We start from the raw sequence: 19,944 nt of genomic DNA, 5'->3' as shown, positions 1-19,944 counted from the left end.
AGCTAAAGCTGAAGCAGTATGTACTTTTGAACGCTACTGGTGGTGAACACAAACAAATTCAAATGCATTAAAAATGGCAGCTACCCAAGTATACTGCTTTGATATATTTTTTTTTCCATTTTACTTCCTTGTGATGTCTGTTTTGAACTGTATTTGATAGAATTTGGAACTCCAACATTAGGTAACTAAGAATGAATCATTTCCAGGCAGTTACGGATTTTTTTTAAAAAAATTACTAGATGTTCAGCAACCTGACAGGCTGGCATCACGCAATTTTGAAAAACAAATTTAGAACTTTGCAGTGTGTTCACAACGTTTTAATAGAAATAAAATTGGTTGTTTAATCTATATATATATATATATATATATATATATATATATATATATATATAATATATATAATGTAATATATATATATAATATATATAATGTAATATATATATTTATTATATATATTGTATATTTTTTATATATATATAGTGTGTGTTGACTTCAAAAACAATTTATTGGCTAAAGTACATATTTGGATGTTCTGTGGCTAAGATGAATATTGGAAATCCAAGTTTTCTTTGCCTTTTCCCTAATCTCTGGGCAAGAATTTTTATGCCTCTAATGATCCAAATGAAGTTAAGAATATACTGAGTCAGAGGCATTGAATATACAAATTGACTATGCCTTGGGAATCTGCCATGTCCATGGAAACTGATGCTTATATTTCTTTAAAGCAACTTTATTTCTGGTTACCCTGAATGCTCAGTGCTGACGCAAGATGTCTGATCTTTGAAAATTTTCATTGTACAATGAAAATACTTTGATATAAAATGTAATAAATTATTTTAAAAAATGCTATTCATTTTAAGGAATTGAAAATGAATTCCTTTTGCTTCATGATAGCATACTTTTTCTCTCAATCTGTTGTGGTGCAGTTTTTTGCCTGGCTTTTGAATGATTTCTTGAACCTGCTTAAGCTATATCTTTCAATCTGGAAGCCAATATACAGTGCACAAAACTATGGAGTCTCCTTGTACAGTAGGTTGAAACTCTTTAGAAAAAACTACTCTTCTGCCTACCATTCTGACGCATGAATTAGGTATTAAAAGTTGATTTCCAAATGATTGTGTTTATTGAAGAAAATTACAAGTCCTTTTTTTGTGGTGGGGTTATATTTTTGTCATACATTTTTGAGGAAATCATAGGTTTATCATGTAAAACAAGTGCCAGAAGTAAGGGAATTCAGAGTAAAAATACACATGTATTTTGTGATAACTTTGGTTTGTTATATTTTTAAAAAGCTGTATGATTGAATGGCGTTGTTCTCAGGATGGTCTGCGCTTTGTGTTTGTGGGTTTGTCCTGAGGTTGACTGCTGTGAGGATTGCAGATAATGGGGAGTGCAGTTAATATATTGTACAGCTGTCATTGTGTTCCAAGCTTCATGAAAGTGAATGGAGGAGATGCTTCTGTATGTTGAGAAGGTGGAGTGTGAGGGGTGAGAGTGTGTCATCTGACTTTTTTTTTAATTGTGACATAATAAATTCTGTTCTTTTATTTTAGATTTCTGATCAGTACATTTTAGAAAGCAATTTATGATGAAGGAGATCTGCTTAGCGGTCAGATGAACTAGTTATGAGTGAATTGGGTGATGTTTAAGTATTAAGAGGAGATAGAATTAAAGAGGAGGTAGATAGACTTTTGAAATATTGGGGAATTGAGGGCTGTGAGGAGCTGGCATGAAGGAAGAGTGGATGCCTGGGGCAGATCAGCCATGATCTTGTTGAATGAGGGGCCGAATGGCCTACTCCTGTTTCTTATGTTCTTAATTCCTCTCCACCCCCCCAACCGCCTTCCTTGCTCAGTGTATTTGTTGCGGGCTATAAATTGCATGGCTCTACTGACTGTAGGTATCAAATTTGAATGCTGAGCCTAATTACAGTTCATTTAAAATTGTATTTCTAATAACTACTGCATCCTGCCTTCAAATTACTGGGAAAATTATCTGTTTAGATAGCATGATGAGTGAACTAAGGGGGGAAAAGATATTCATCCGTTTGGAGCGTGACAGGTACGAATATGGCACAGTTGTAGAATTCTGAAGAAATATGATTGATTCAGCTCAAATTTTCAGACTTTGAGTTTTTCCTTAATTTCAGTTAAAACTTCATGAACTCAATTGTAATTAACTGACCGCTTTTTCAGGTCAAAAACAACCAACTTTGTAACCACATAACTATGATTTTGTCAGCAAAAGATCTTCAAAAGAACATGTGACGAGCAAATGATTGCTCACACCTGCCTTTACAAAGTATAATGCCAACAGTAGTTCATGTCCATCCTTATATGTATCCTCAGTGCATCACACAGAACTTGCTCATCTGTACATATTGATGAGGTTCGTATTTCAGGAATTTTTAAATAGTTCTTTCTACTTTAGAATTTATTAAAATATTGACAATTGCATATTTTGAAAAATTGGCACTGACATCCTATACCAAGCATAGTTTAGGGCATTGGATGGCATGCTTTCTGTTATTACTACAAAAGCAACTTGGTGTGGTACACTGGTCAGGTACACCAAAAGCATATATGACCACACTTAGTGCTGAATTCAGAGTTTACTGCAACATCTAGGGGCTAGTGCCAAAATTAGAAAGCTGTCTCATAGAATAGTCAAGCAACAGTGACATAGTCATTCTCACAGAATCGTATCTTGCAGTTAATGTTGCAGACACCCATCACCACCCCTGGGTATGTTGTGTCCACCGGCAGAGTGGTATACAGTTAGGGGCGAGTTGCCTGGGAGTCCTCAACTTCAACTCCAGACCCCATGAAGTCTCATGACATCAGGTCAAACATGGGCAAGGAAACCTCCTGCTGATTACCACGTACTGCTCTTCCTCAGCTGATGAATCAGTGCTCCTCCATGTTGAACACCTCTTGGAGGAAGCACTGAGGGTGGCAAGGGTGCAGAATGTGCTCTGAGTGGGGGACTTCTATCACCAAGAGTGCCTGGCCCAGCCAGCGAAGCCCACATCCCATGAATGAGTTAAAAAAAAATAAAAGCCCTGGTATGCAATGCTCCCCACTTCATCTCACTCCAAAATCTGGTAGCTTCCATTGTACCCAGCCGGTGTGTAACTTGAAGTTGAATTCTAAAGCCAAAATTCAGTTGCTCAGTCTGCTGCTTATCTGTTCCTCATTGGTACTTGCCAACTGAGTTGCTTTTGCCCTATGTCTAGTCAGTGCACTGCTTGGTCATTTTAGAGATGAATCCTCATTTTAGCCAATCGTAACTTAGGCTCTATTTTGAATTTTAATCCATTTCACCAACCTGACTAGTTATTGCTATTCTTGGTTTACCTAAAATTCAGAATGCATTTAATAATGTCCAAATCTTACTAGTCTGGGTCTAATCAGGAGTTGAACATAGAATACAGCTGTGATTTTGTAACTGCTGGGTTGCTAGAACATTGCTGCTGGAGGTTTTTTTTATGTCTAGACAGCTACACATGTAACTATGAAAGGAAGTTCACATTTATTGACTACTAAAGAGTACCTTTGCTCCCATTCTCCCTCTGCATCCAACACAATTGATTTGTTTTGGGCAAGAGTGAATATTTATTGTAGCAATCATATATTACTGTATTAATTCCTCCAGGGAAATTGGATCTTGATTTCTGCACTGGGTTAGGAAGGAATCAGTGACCTGTGGAAATGAGATATGCTGATGTGGCTGAGCAGTAAAAGCCTTTTACAGCTTTGACATATCAACTGTTATCTTTTCATGTTAAGTAAAAAATTATATATATACTCTTGTTCATTAACTTCTTTCTTCAAGTCACCTCTAAGTAATAAAATGAATTCTTGTTCAGGTTTTTTAATCAAATTCTTTTAATGTACAGGCTTGCTGGCTTATGACACCAAATTTCTGCTGAGTTCCAGCAGTCTTATCTGTTTTAAGACAGAGCTCGATTAGAAAATCTCCTATGAGGCAGACTGGTGGCTAATAGAGGCACATTGTCTTTTCCTGTGTGGAACCTAGGTTTAAATCTGGTACCACATTTACATCACCCAATGCAATGTTAAACCTAGGCCATTACATTGTGTTTCTCTAGAGTCAGGCTCCCTAAATTTATGTTGGAAATGTTATTTCTAATAGTAATTGCGGTTAATGAATAAAGCAAGATATGACCAAAATGTTTGACAAAAATATTTTCAAGATTTTGACTGGTTTTGTGCTATGAACTTCATATATAGGGAGACAACAAAATTTCAAAACTTGTGAACTGTGTGCAGCTGCAGAACATTTCTGTTTCCCAACTTATAAGTAAATCAATCTGTTCCTCCTTTTTCCCCCTGCTATTTGCATACTGCTGAACACCAATTAAGAAAATTAGGATATTGCACTATATATTTTCTAAGCTGGAAAATATATTACATGAAATAAATATTCAAAGATGGTTTAAACATCTGTGTGCCTTTTGATTAAAATTGCACGTTCTTATTTTGTGCCTGTTCTCCCTTCTTTAATTGTCTGCTTCCCAATATACTCATCCACCACCTGTTCTCTGCATGGATTATGATATGTGACTAGGAGGGCTGCGTATTCTGCTAATTTTAGTTTTGGCATAGCCACAGGTGATTAGTGCAATAACGCAGTTAAAATATTTTGTGGTATTTCATCTTGCCTTTCTCCGGTAGTATTGTTAAATTCCTTGTTATTAGGGGTGGAATTTCTGTTTGCTAGTCTGCTAAGGCCCTGACCCTTCCCAAATCCTGGGGCCAGACATTTGTGCAGTTGAGGGTCGGGGTTGGGTGGAGAACTGCCTGCTCCATTTACTATGTTATGGAGTTGTCCATGCTGGAAATATTTCCTCACTATACCTTGGCTCTTGTTTTTCTAGTCAAAGGGGTTTAAGAAAATATTTTAAATAACAAATTTTTAAAATTGCATCTTTCCTAATGGCAATCAAATGCTGTTTGAAAACTTGCATCTTCTGCAAATTGGACCCCATTTCGGACGTGATTGTTTCTTAATGCATGACACTCATATACTTAGTGCGGAGGCCATCGGAGACAGAATTGGCAAGATTACCTCTTCGGACAATCTTTATGGAAGAAGCATCCGTACGCACATGAGATAAGATTTGCCAATAGACTATTTAATAAAGGGGGAACAAACACCCTTCATAACACGGGCCAGCCCCAAATAGTTTTCTTGCTTTGCCCAGTGGTAGTTCGGAACCCCTGCACATAATGCTGTTTTGTCTGTTTTCCTAAGTAAATCAGATTTTCAAAATCTGCCACAGCATTGTAAATACACTAACTCACAATTTGATCTTTTTGGATCCCTGACATGCCAGGTGACAACTTTGCATGTTTTTAAGCCTTTTGGGGATTCCAGCAACCACTAAGGTTATTTTGTGGAATGACTATTCTTGTTATCTTTATTACTAGCTCAGATTTCTTGTGCATCTAATATTGAAAAGTGAACTGTAATAGCTCTTTGATGGCAGAAGAACTTTTTGCTGATGCCAAATTTGTTTTTTTTTGCAGTAGCCTAATAACTTATCCAGAAATCATCCATGTAAGTGAAATACATTAAGGCTGTTATCCATCTGTTACTCATGCATATAGCCTCAGCGAAAGATAATCAGTAAGCAACTAAATTGAGTAGGAAATGTAAAACTGGCTTATTAGCTTTATTTTCTATTTACGATACCATATAGGTTGATTTACAAATTGCCTAGAAGAAGCTTTGAAAGACCTAAATCCAACATCTTGCATTTAATAGTTTGTATATTTTAGACCCATTAAACATGAAGAATTTCTTAGCTACTGTTTTAGATTTGAACTGATTTGATCAATAGATTTTATCTGACCTTTTTTGTTTCATCATTAGAGAAAAGAAACTAAGCTTGACTGGCCCATTGCAGTATGCTATACTGGGTTACAGGAGTTCATAGATGTCTACTAATTTTTAGCAGATTTGTCCTATTTATAAAACTACTTGTTCAGGAAGTACATTAAGAATTGATTGTGTTAGCCACCGCTCTAGAAAATTCACTCAGGCTGTTGCTTTCTGACCATAGCTTTTAACAGATTTTTTGTTCATATTTTCTTTACCAAGTTTAATAATTAGCATGAATATTCAGTATCCATTTTAGCAATTAAAAGTGTGAATAATATAGATGTAAGAAGATTATTTAATCTGAATCATGATTCAGAACTAGAAAGCACAAGTACAACAATGACTAGATTCAATTGAAATAGCGATGAGAAGAGGTTTTTCTTCCTCTCCTCCCCATAGAGTAGATGAGTATGTTGGAATAAATTAGTTAAGGATATAGATTTAATATTGATTTTATCATACAAGAATTGGATAAACTAACAAGGGTAATTAGGGATGGGCAGTAAATGCTGACCTTGCCACAGTCATACCCACAACCCATGAATGAACTGAAAGAACAAATTTAAACACACCATAAGCTTGAAGATTTATAATGAAGAGCAGGTGCTCTGCAGAACACAATGGTATAGATTTCCAAATTGCCACCTGGCATACAAATGGCATTGTGGGTCAACCAACCTTCTTTATCATAACTAGCTGATTTCCTATCCCAAGCATTTGGTTGCAGCTGACAGAATAGATGAATCTTGATTGGGATGTGACCAGTCAGAGCTGAATAGTGTGGTTTGTAAAATTGGATTTTATAAAAGAGAGGAAATTATACTTCATTTGAACTGAGCTTTGGCCAGGTCCCATCTGGAGTACTGCTTTCAGTTCTGGCACTGTCCCTCAGGAAGGTTATTTTGGCTGCGGAGGGGCTGCAGTGTAGATTCGCCAAGCTTAGAACTAAATTAAGAGGCTGATTATATAAATTTGTTTTCCATTGTGTGCAGAAGATTGAGGGATAATCTGATCAAAGGTCTTAAAATGTTAAAAGGCTACAATTGGGTTAGATACAAAGAAACTATTTCCTCAGTTGGGGGTCGGGGGAGAGAAATCAACTTCAAGGGAACATGATCTTAAAATGAGAAATCAACCTTTCAGGTGAAAAATTAGGACTCACCTTTTTCACGTGTAGAAGTCATTTCGAATCCTCTTTGCAAAAAGGCTGTGGATGCTGGGACAGCCGGATTGATAATTTCTGTTGGGTAAGGATAATGAGGTATATGGAGAAAAGGAGGGCAAATAGAGTTGAAATATGAAGCCTGATCTAATTGAACAGTAGAACAGGCTTGAGGGGCTGAATTGCCTACTTCTGTTCCTAGATTAACTTTTACTGCACTCCCAATAGCCTATCAGGTTATGACTCTCCTTCCTTTCCTCCCTTTCCATGAGAGGATATATCAACTAAATGGGAGATGCTATAGTTGCTCAATTAAATTATTGCAGAGATTGATCAGGTCTAGTTGCGACCAAGCCTCGACCAGCTGAGAAAACAACTTCAAGGGCTTTTTCCTCAGTTAAACGCGACTGAGTATTTATTTTGATTCAGTGTACTTGGTGATATCCAGAAGTAGAAGATAACGAATGAGTAATATATTTTGGTTCAAACGTTGTTAAAATGGACAAAAAAGTTAACGTAATAAAAATAGCGGATCCACGAAAAACGGGGCAAGCAAAAATTATTTATAAACTGTAGTTTTGCAATAGGGGTAGTAGCTTCTGAAACTTGAGTAGCTTATCGCTATTATGTCTTTGTGAATTGTGAAAGAACTTTTTTATAAAGAATGTGTTACTGGGAGCTAGTAATTTCCCAGAACCTGCTGGCAGTCCAGTTGTTAACACAGATGTTGTCTGATTCAGGTTTCAATTTTAGACACGTTATCTTTCGCAAGCGATTTAATAGTTTACTGTCCTATCATGGATTTGACCTAATCTGTGAGGAAAGTGGGTTTAATGAACCATTAAGTTATTTAGAATGTATATTTATATAATAAGAACATAGGATGTGGAATAAAGGAATCTACAGTTAGCTGGAAGTAATATTTAATTTGATACCATGATGACTAAAGTGGTGAACTGAACTTTTTTTCAAGCATTGAAGCTCTTGGCATAGAATTGTTGGACTAGTTTCCAAGAGTCCAAGACTTCTAGTCATCACCTGCCTATCACATTATACTATGGGTGGATTTGTCCCAGATTTCCACTAAGTGCAGTAGCGGGCGAGTAAAATGACGTTTTACCTGCTGGCCACGATGAAGGGTTTTCATGCTGCATCATCCCAAACCTGCCACATTGCTTGTGCATTCCCAGGAATCATACCGATTCCATGGTGAGTGGGCTCTCATTCATTCGCCATGCCCTTCACCTTGCCGCTTCTGCACACCAGGCACTATATTTAAAGCACAGCCATGTGCACACTTCTCAGTGCTTCCAGCCCAAAACTGTTGCAGGGAAGATGTCCACGAAAGGCGAAAAGACTGCAGCCCCTAGGTTTAGCGACGCATCACTGGAAATCCCTTTTGAATGCCTTGGAGGCCTGCCACGATGTCCTCTACCCCTGCTCTGGCTGCAGGATGGGCAGCGGCGTGACCAACCAGTGCAGCTGTGGTCAGCGCCAGCACCCTTCAAAAGACGGCAAGATATCCAGTGCCACAAGAGGATGAATGAACTGGGTTCCGCCAGGGTAAGTCACTCTTCTCTCACTCTCAACTCGCACACACTCAAACCCATCACACATTCACAGGGATTTCACTTGCTGCCATTTCGAGGGGCACGCTCTCATACTTCATTGTCCTCATCCCACCCATGGGACCACGCACCACCCACACAAATACCAGGCATATTTATCACCTGGTCTGGTAGGTGTGCTGCTTACACTCTTTTATCATGCAGGACAACTGGCACACAACAACAGGGAGAAGGCACAAACTGGTGGAGGAATGCCTGAAATCGAGGCCCTCACAGACTTTGAAAATGGAGCCATCCAGCTGGCCGGCGAGGATCTGGACCAGTCCTATGCTGATGGTGAGGTCTGCAGTGCTCTACCAAATGAGCGTCCAGCAGTGCAACACTCATCAGACAATCATTTGGTGTGTGATATGTCCTGTTTTACAGGCCACTGCCAAGCACTAATTATCTCTACTTGCTTCCTGACGGAGTCTGCAACCCAGCACCTCCAATCAAGCCACGAGGAAACCTCTAGAGAGCAACCTGAAGGCACCCTCTTTGACGGTCCATCTCAGCACTCACCCACACCCTCCACCAGCGCAGAGACGTATGCCTCAGCAGGACCTAGCTTTAGAATAACCTTGGGATCACAACCTGGCAAGCACATCGCACTGTCTGATCCACAGCAGGTAGTGGCAGGGTCAGGTGGTTGACAATCTGAGGACTGCTGGAGGCCAGAAATTTGCTGAGTCCGTGTTAGATGACAAGCCTCTGGACTTCGTCATGTCACGGTTGCTGGAGCTGCAAGGGCAAGCTTGGGAACATCAGCAAGGGATGTCCGCTGCACTCATCAGATTGCGATGGAGGAGTCCGTCCACCTTCAGTCTGAGGTGATAGCACTGGCATACCAATACACCAAGGTCAACACCGGTAGAATGGCAGCCTCCATAGAGACCTTGGTACAGGATGTCACTGCTGCGTGGGCTCAGCTCCATCGCTGATGCCATCTTTGGCCTCCAACAGTGTGTACATGAGAGGGGTAGCTTTATTTCACTCCAGCTACCCCTTCTCCTCAAAGAGTCAGCCTGGGGCCACCTATTCGGGTGACTCCGGTAGTGTCCAGCCCATCCAAATTCCCTCTTCCTGTGACCTCAGCAGCTCTGGCTCCACAAGCCGAGGAGGGTGCCACTGCCACACATCAGGACCCCAAAAGCAGGCCAGGGCCCTCCCGGTCTTGGCCCTCTGGAGGACGCAAAGGTAATCACAGATAGGGCATATCAGTTAGCAGGCTGCCTCCACCTCTGCTGTAGATGCCCAGGAAGCACCAAGACATAGTGGCAGGGTTAGGAAAGTTAATAAACATAGAAACTAGGAACAGGAGTTGGCCATTTGGCCCTTCGAGCCTGCTCCGCCATTTATTATGATCATGGCTGTTCATCCAACTCAATAACCTGCTCCCGCTTTCTCCCCATTCCCTTTGATCCCTTTCGCCCCAAGAGCTATATCTAACTTTTTCTTGAAAACATACAATGTTTTGGTGTCAACTACTTTCTGTGGTAACAAATTCCACAGGCTCACCACTCGCTGGGTGAAGAAATTTCTCCTTATCTTGGTCGTAAATGGTCTACCCCATATCCTCAAACTGTGACCCCTGGTTCTGGACTCCCCCCATCAGGAACAAAATTCCTGCATCTACCCTGTCTAGTCCTGTTAGAATTTTATAGGTTTCAATGAGATCCCCCTCATTCTTCTGAACTCCAGCGAATATAATCCTAATCGACTCGATCTCTCCTTATATGTCAGTCCTGCCATCCCAGGAATCAGCCGGGTAAACCTTCGCTGCACTCCCTCAATAGCAATTACATCCTTCCTCAGTTAAGGAGACCAAAATTGCGCACAATATTCCGGGTGTGGTCTCACCATGGCCCTGTACAAGTGCAGCAAGACATCCCTGTTCCTGTACTCGAATCCTCTGGCAATAAAGGCCAACATACCATTTGCCTTCTTTACCGCCTGCTGCACCTGCATGCTTACCTTCAGCAACTGGTGTACAAGGACGCTCAGGTCTCGTTGCACATTCCCCTCTCTCAATTTATAGCCATTCAGATAATAATCTGCCTTCCTGTTTTTGCTACCAAAATGGGTAACCTCACATTTATCCACCTTATACTGCATCTGCTATGCATTTGCCCACTCAGCTTGTCCAAATCACACTGAAGCATCTCTGCATCCTCCTCACAGCTCACCCTCCCACCCAGCTTTGTGTCATCTGCAAATTTGGAGATATTACATTTAGTTCACTCGTCTAAATCATTAATATATATTGTGAATAGCTGGGGTCCCAGCACCGATTCCTGCAGTACCCCACTAATCACTGCCTACCATTTGGAAAAAGACCAGTTTATTCCTACTCTTTGTTTCCTGTCTGCCAACCTGTTTTCTATCCATCTCAATACACTACCCCCAATCCCATGCACTTTAATTTTACACACCAATCTCTTATGTAGAACTTTGTCACAAGCCTTCTGAAAGTCCAAATAAACCACATCCACTGGCTCCCCCTCATCAACTCTACTAGTTACATCCTCGAAACTCTTTTGAGTCAAAACAATTAAACTAAGTTAACAAAATCAGGGACAAAATAAGAGCAGCCCTTACATGGAACCTACTAGAACAGAAGACAAAATGCAAAGGAAACTTACCAACATCAAATCAAAATGTGATTAAAAGGGCCTACAAAGATCCCCAGCACCACGGCGCCCTCTGAGCATGGAAGGCCTTGACAGTGCTGTTGGACACCGTGTGCTCCCTCTCCAGGGACACCCGCTGCGAACATAGCTGCAAAAGAGGGACAGACAGTCGGGTTGGACGACCCCCTCAATTGCCCGCTGCCTGGACCTGTTAATGGCTAACTTGGCCAGGCCTAGGGGCAGGTTCACGAGGAGGTCCTCCTCTCTCCCGGCCCCCCTCTGCACCAAGTGCCCATAGATCAGGAGCGTGGGACTAAAGTGCAAATGAGACAACAGTAAAAAGTTTTTCAAGAAACTGAAAGGGGGGTGCAGCCTACAACAGTTAACATGTACATGGTCCACAGACTGCACAAGGCCACAAAAGACGCAGGTATCTTGGGAGACCGTGAGTTGACACAACTTATGGTTATATGGGATTGCTGTGTGCAACACCCTCCACCCCAGGTCCCCGATGGAAAGTGGGAGGACACCCCTGTCAGGGCCCCCTCTGGGGATCTCCACTGCCAGATGGCAACAAGGCATGCCAGGATGTATCTGGGTGGCGGGCAAAGAGGTGAAGGGTGTAGCAACAGCCCATACAGGAAACCCCTCTGCGCGATGCGAAAGGCCACGGAGGGCACTTCCGTCAGGCGACTTGGATGGCGGTGCACTGGCTCCTGAACAAGGTCTCAGGGCTTGGGGCCAATGTGGAATCCCATCCGAACAGGGGTATGCTTCGACGGTAGACCACTGCACCTGCGCCATCTCAAGACCCAGAATGACATCGAAGCTAAGCACGACCATCCAAAGGTCTTGAATGGCATTGGCTGGGACCCAGATGTCCACGGATGTGCGGTGTGCCAACTCCTGTGGAGGCATTCAGCCCACTCCTCTGTCACCCAGCATGTCCCCTATCCTGGTCACCCCGGCAGCCACAGCCCTCCTCTCCGCCAACCACTGAAAAGGGCAGAGGAGCAGATTCCTAAGCACTGGATCTCTGATGACAGCTGCTACTCCTGACGGCGGAGAGCTGGTTCGCGAGGCGACCGAGTTCCAGACTTTGATCGGGTCCTGGTAAAAGATGGGCAACGCCTGTAAGGAGCCATGAAGGCACCTCCAGTCTACAAACAGGAGCTGCACGTCACAATTCAGGCCGTGCACCTGGCAGGAGAAATACATTGCCAGAGCACATCATCTCGGAGGGGGCTCGACGTAAAGGTAACGCTGCAGGGCCTGAAGGCGGAAAGTCGCCACCTGGGTGCACAGGTACACCAGCACCTGACTACCCTCCCTAAGCGGGAGACTCAGAACCTCAGCAGTGACCCAGTGCAGCCTTTTGTCCCAGAAGAAGTCGACGAGCATTCTTTGGATTTTTGTGACAAAGTCTGGGGCATGGGGTCAAAGTGTTCAGCCGGTACCACAATATGGCAGCAATCAGCTGGTTTATGACCAGAAGTCGACCCTGGTAAGACAGCACTTGGAGCAGCCCTGCCTAACACAGCAGGCGAGTGGTGACTTTGGTCTCCAGCTCCTGCCAGTTCGCCGGCTAGGATTCCTCAGCCAGGCCGAGGTGGACCCCCCAGTTAGAAGAGGCTGGTCCTTCTCCAGATGAAAGGCCTGAGCACTGATTCCTTGACCCGCAAGATCTCCGACTGAAAATGTGGGGCCAACAAGATAGGCATCCCCAGAATTAGAGGCTAGGTGACTCATGTAGACCACCCCTTGCCACTCCAGGAGCCACATAGCTTTGTCACCTGGAACAGAATGGGTTTCCTGTAGGAAGCATAATGCATACCTCCCGTCTCTGAGGATTCAGTTTTGGAACCTGCGCTGTGCGTCCCTGCTGCCGTTGATGTTGAGACTAGCTATGGTACTCTTCATTGTCAGAAGTATGTGCTACCATTACAGTGCCTAGTATAAGAAGGAGAGGACTATTTTAATCCTCCCTTTCCTTCAGGAGCCCAACGAGAAACACGTGGACCCTCCTCTTAGCGTTCTGGTCTAGCCCAGGGGCCTTGAGAGCCTCATGGGCAGACCAGAACACGAGGAAAAGAATGCCAACTGGACCTTGTCTCGGTGACTGTGTTTACTCGCTAGAAAATGCTGGAACTCCTGTAAAAGGGTGAGGGGAGAATTGGTAAGGGGCACCATGGGATCCAGCACATCACCCGACAACGACTCTTAAGTTATCCCTGGTGCTCACCAACTAACCCTGTTCTCCTCCAGGTCCACCCTCTTTACTAGGGCCACCGGCTCTTGTGCGCCTCACCCCTGCTGGACCCGGAGACCCGAGTGGGGACGACACCAGCCCAAGCTGGTGTTTTCAGGGCTCTGGGGATCAGGGCTGTTCTGGGGGGCCACCTCCATGCCTCCTCATGGCACAGGGCCTCTTCCCCCCCCCCACCACCACCACCCCACACACACACACACACACACACACACACACACACACACACACACAATCTCCCCCCACCTGCAGCTGAGAAGGTTGCTGGCGGCATCTCCCTTTGCAGGGAGGAAAATGGAGTGCTGGTGGGGGGAGGAGCGGCGGTGCCAGCTGTGGCCGCCTGGATGGTGTTGGCAGCCTTGGAGGTGGGGCAGTTCTTACAGATATGCCCCACCACCTTGCAGGCATAGCTCAACACGCCATCTGCAGTCCAGAAGACCCTGTAGTCATCTTCCAGGCCTCCCTTTGCCCTTGAAACCTGGGAGTATTATGGCAGTTGGCCTGTTGTATCCTAGCATCTGGCTGTAAAGCACAGCTGTACCCAATTCATGTTTGTACAGCTCCAATTCAGATCCCTGCGGTTCTGTAAGGCGGCCCCCTCATATTCCACATTAAAGCCCACCACACGCTCCTCCCGGGCTTGCTGGACAAAAACCTGTTGCTGGAAGGAATACACTTGTCAGAGGACCACATCCTTGAGGCCGAGTGGGATCGGCACAACCACTGACCTAACCTCTGCCAATTGATGGAGGGTGGGGGAGGAGGAGCTCACTGGGGACAAAGGGCGGGACATTGGGAATATAATCCTCTGCGCGGTGGCCTCCAAGGAGTCCACTGCCAGAAAAGTCCCGCCCACAGTGAACCCCTTTTCTAGGGCCAGATGCATCGCCTGCTCTGACCTCAAGAAAATTACAGCTTTCATTTTCGAGGCAGCAACTACGGCTAATGGGCCGACAGCTCCAGCCATTGCCTTTATGCGCGCCTCAACCGTCATTTCGGGGTGGATGTAGCTCTTCGCCCCAAGGGCCTTGATGAGGAGGCGGAAAGGTGACGGGGCCACAGAAGCAGCTGCACCCGCATAAGTTTTCTTCGGGAGGCCCTGCCAACAGTGACAGCACCACCTCCACAGTCACCCAAGAAGGTCCGGCAGGCAACCCTGTTCTCACTCACGCTCACCCTCTGGTGCTGAAGACGGAAAAAGGATCAGATGCTTCTAAAATTTCATGGCTGCGTCTCTGATATGACCCTGATCAAAGCGCAAGCAAGCTGCTCTGCCAGACAGGAGTCAGACATTCTCAGAGTCTGTGTGTCCTCACTGCATGTTGTCGTCATCCTCCTGCAATTGAGCATCTATTCGGGCCTCCACTGTGTCTCCATGACAGGAGCATTATCTCAGAGGGTATGCACCCTGCCATAAGCCAGACTGGAGTCAAACATTCACAGATACAATGTGAGCATCTATAAGGTGTCCTCACTGCATGCCGTCATCCTCCACAAATCTAACAGTTATGAGGGCCTCCTGAGCGTCCCTGCCTCATCTGGCCAATGCGAGGGCCTCATCCATATCCACTGCATTCGAGGACCTCCTCACCCTCATCTCCATTGGCATCCTCCTCATCCAAGGAGACCTCCAGCTCCTCCATCTCCTCCTTAGCCAGCTCCTCTCCCCATTGCAGTGCCAGTTAAGGGGCGCAGCAGGCGACAACAATGCATGGCACCCTCTGTGGACTGCATTGTAGGACTCCGCCAGACTGGTCCAGACACCAGAACCTCATTTTCAACATCCTGATGATCTGCTCCACCAAGTTGAAGCATGAACCGTTCATGATCATTATACCTTTGCTCTGCTGCAGTCCGAGGCCACTGCAAGGGTGTCATCAGCCACGTCCTCTGCTAGTAGCCCTCCTCACTGAGGAGCCAACCTCTGCAGCCTTTGTGGACCCTGGAAGACGACGGTGACTAAGAATGTAGGAGTCATGCACACTCCCTGGAAGCAGTGCTCAGACCTGCAGGAAGAGTTCCTGGTGGTCGCACATCAGCTGCCACTAAATGAATGGAATCCCTTTGTAGTTGACATTGTTGACCACGTGTTGTGTTGGATGCCTGAGTGCCACGTGAGTGCCATTAATGGTACCCTGTAACCTGTAGGAAACACGAGATCTGGGCCAATCCAATCGCTCTTTCATCCTGGCTGTCCTGGTCCTGGGCAAAATGCACCAAGTTGTGTGCCCTTGCAAAGATGGCATCTGTGACTTCATGGTTGTATTTGTGGATGGAGGCTTGAGATGCCCCACAGAGGTCACGTGTGGAGCCCTGAAAAGAGCCACTGGCATAGAAATTGAGCACCATCGTCTCTTTCACGGCCACTGGCAGCAGATTTCCTCCATGTCCACATGACGCCAAATCCTGCAGCAGATGGGAGATGTGACCGACCAATTCCCTAGACATACGCAGTCTTTGGCGACACTGGTTCTCAGTCATCTGCAGGAATTAAAGGCGGCGTTTATAGATCCTGGGTGTCGCTAAGCACCTATCAGTGACAGCTCGCTGTGGCTCTTCGGCGACTTATGCAGGAGCCCCAGCCACCCCTTCTTGTTGAGGGTGCTGCTCCTCCCTCTGCGCTGTCAGGCGCCTCAGTCGCTCTCCCCTCTATTGCCTGCACTCTCTGTATGCCGCAGGGCATACAACTAGTTCACCAGGCTCCATGATGCTGATGATGTACTCCTGCAGGATGAAAGGGAAAGACACACAGGTTAGCATGGATGAACTGAGAACCTGTCCTGGTTAAGTGTGAAGGTCCCTTCATGCATCGCAATGTGTGCTGGCTGCCACATAGATGGCCAGAGGTTAGTGTGCTGCATGGTTGTCTGAAACCCCAGTCCACCCAACCGGTGGCAGCTTTGCCCATTGCACTGCATGCTGTGCTATCAGCTCAGGTGCAGGCATTCTCCTAACCTGTGCTGCAAGCCAGCAATTTTAGCTTGGAACCATCAGGGAGACTGGTCCAAATTAGGATGCTGACATTGCAAGGGGCTGTGAGCGCCTCCACCAGTGACTGTTCCAAGGCCAGCTTTAGCAACATGTGCAGTTGTCCAACTGTTCTGCAGTCCACTAAAACGGTCATTACTTTGCAGCCTGTGCTTGAGGGCTGAGAAACTCTGCAGAACTTGGTAGCACTTGATGCCTCTGCATTGCTTGAGTGGGCAGATAAGCTAGAAGCCCGACTCCAATCAAATCAATGCAACTGCACCTGAACTGCCTCAGTTCCAGAGGAATTATCACTTAATATAAGGTGTCCGTAATGCTGTTTCCTTCGCCCACCCTGTCTCTCACTCCAAATGATTGTGTGCTACTTGAACAGCTCTGTCCGTAGCTTGTTGCTTTTGGTTTTTAGTGTGTTGGTAACCCAATTTGTAGCTTCTGTAATTTCAACTCGTGCCCAGTGCATTTCCTGGCATGCCCTTCTATGCTTCATGTTAAACCAGAGCTGGCCGCCTGACTTGATCATGGAGTGAGAGATGTGTTGGCCCATGTGATTATAGATTATGGTATTTACTTCTACTACTGATGTCTGTAGCTCTTCATGGATGCCCATTTTTTGACTGTCAGATCTGTCTTTAATCTGTCCCAAATAGCACTTGTGCCAGAGTACATAATAGATATTGTCCTCCCTCTGGAGATGTCTTTATCTTCACAATGACTGTGTAGTGGTATCATCTACCAGCATTATTGTGGAAAGACATGTTTACAATGGGTGGTTTGGTAAGGACAAGATCAAGTAGGTTATTTCCTTGCAATGTTTACTTTGTCATCCGACAGTCAAAGCTTAACACAAAACAAAAACAGAATTACCTGGAAAATCTTCTAGTTCTGTTGAAGGGTCATGAGGACTCGAAATGTCAACTCTTTTTTTTCTCTGCCGATACTGCCAGACCCGCTGGGTTTTTCCAGGTAATTCTGTTTTTGTTTTAGATTTCCAGCATCCGCAGTTTTTTGTTTTTAAAGCTTAACACATGTCTTTCAAGTCTTCACAAGCTTGGTCACTCATTAATATGAGAGGTCTGACATGGTTAAGAATGCAGGAATATCTCGTACAGCCCCTCAAGCTTGCTTAATTATAGAATCATTAAATGTCTACAGCACTGAAAGATGTCTTTCTGCCCTTCGTGACCATGCCAGTTCCCTGCAGGAGCAACCCGCCTAGTCCCACTCCCCTGTGGTGCTGTGAATTTTTTCTTTTCAGATAATTATCCATTTCCCTGTAAGGTGTGATTGAATCTGCCTCGACCATGCTCTCAAGCATTCCAGATCCTAACCACTCTCTGCATCTAAAAAAAAAAATTTTTCCTTAAGTTGCCTTTGGTTCTGTTGCCATTCACCTTATATCGGTGTCCTTTGCTTCTCCACCCTTCCACCAATGGGAGCTATTTCGCTCTATCTACTCTGCCCAGACCTTTCATGAGCTTGAACATCGACAACTTCATAAGCCCTCTCAACCTTCTCTAAGGAGAACAGCCCCAGCTTCTCCAATCTATCCACGTAACTGAAGTCCCTCATCCCTGGAACCATTTTTGTGAATCTTTTCGATGCCCTCTCCAGTGCCTTCACATTCTTCCTAATGTGTGGTACCCAGAATTTGGACATACTACTGCAGCGGAGGGTGAACTAGTGTTTTATAAAGGTTCCCCCGGCATCCTTGCTTTTATGCTCTATTCATAAAGCCCAGAATCCCGTTTACTTTATTAATCACTTTCTCAACCTGCCCAACTGCCTTCAATAATTTGTGACATATGCTCCCAAATACCTCTGCTTCTGCACCCCTTTTAGAACTTGCCCTTTATATTACCTCCTCTTGTTCTTCCTATCACTTCACATTTTGCTGCATTAAATTTCATTTTTTAAAATAATGCTAAATGGTTCAACAAGGACCTTGGGTGACAATTGAAATACTTCAGCTGGCATTGATATATACAACAGGTATTGTGGCAGCCCAGTGCCATAGAACATTGGAAATCTGTGCACCACCCAATTCCGGGTGAGTGAGGCTGGTGATAGGATAGGTCACCTGCTCACCGTTTGGTTGAGATGACTTTTAAAATTCAAAATGAAACTAGATAGAAAAACAGGTGAACAAGAAAGCAGTAGCCTTGGATTTACTTGCCATGTCAAATGTTTTGTTTTTGCTTAAATATTTGGGATTTGAAATGCATTATGAATGTGACCCTAGGCCACATTTTATTGCTGGGTGCTTAACTTCCCAAATTCTATAGGCGCAATAAGGCTCCAAACCAAAAGCACAAGGAGGCAATCAGATATATTTTGCACTGCTGCCAGTCACAATATTGTATTTCTTAAAGCTCAATATTGTATTCTTAGCTGTTGATAACATCCATGACCTCCTTTTAGTAAATAGTGTAGTTTTTATGGCTATCTACCATTTGCAAAGTGTAATAAAAGTTTATTGGACCTTTGACATGTACTTATAGTTCTGGTTCCACATCTTAATTTTGACAATTACCAAAGGTTTTAAGTTCTGCTCTGTTATTGTAACATTGTACTTTGAATTATACTGCAGGACGAGATTAGTGGAGTGATAATTGGCCATAACTGTACAGTGATAATATAATTTTCAAGTTATTTTTTGGGGTTGTGATTTGAAAACTTTAATTAGACTTTATGATTCATTTCACTTTGCAGAGTTTTCATAGTTTTAGTTTGTGTGCCAAGATACTCATAACAGAAGTGTATGAATATAGGTCACCATTGATTCTGTGGTAGGAGTATTTCAACAAATTATGCCCTGGGAAAGGAAGATATGAGTAAACTGGTAATTTTGTAACAATACAATAGCATTCTGCTTCTAACTTTCATTAGACCTTTGATTTATTAATATAGGATAATGAGCAATTTTTGGTATATCAATTTGACCCTCCATGGGCAATCACTGGCAGTGTGTATTAGTATGCTTTATGACTGCTGGAGCAGTGGTTTGACTCCAGCCTTCACTAACATATGGCCTTGCAGGGTGGCTTGCTGCCAGTTGCTTGCCTGTCAGGCACAGCATCTTCCAAGGAGGTAGGAGCCAGGCTAGTAGCTCAGAAAATTTAAAGGGATTCACCTTGAACCACATTTCAAGCCTTACTAGCTTTGCTGAAAACTAGGGGAAAAAGCTCATGGATGTCCACTTGCCCTCATTTAAGTCCAGGATATAACGTCCAGGAGACCATGAAAAAGTTAATAATTGCATGTTATTGCTGAAAAAAAGACTTGCTTTCAAAACTTTGTGTTTTGTACTCATCAGGACAATCGTCACTTAACAAATTGGCAAATTATGTTTTTAAATTTTTTTTTTTCCTTGTGCACTTTTAATAT

General features: G+C 44.0%; 1 protein-coding gene across 2 annotated transcripts in view; it reads left to right on the top strand.

The window, feature by feature from the left end:
- Nucleotides 1-19,944, top strand: part of trub1 (TruB pseudouridine (psi) synthase family member 1) — a 59,710-nt gene that overhangs the window by 21,874 nt on the left and 17,892 nt on the right. The window lies entirely within an intron of this gene.

Source organism: Carcharodon carcharias, chromosome 17 (genome assembly GCF_017639515.1).
Source record: "Carcharodon carcharias isolate sCarCar2 chromosome 17, sCarCar2.pri, whole genome shotgun sequence".
In the NCBI taxonomy this organism is placed as follows: domain Eukaryota; kingdom Metazoa; phylum Chordata; class Chondrichthyes; order Lamniformes; family Lamnidae; genus Carcharodon; species Carcharodon carcharias.
Note: the sequence above shows the minus strand (reverse complement) of the source record. Positions and strands in the feature narration are given on the sequence as shown.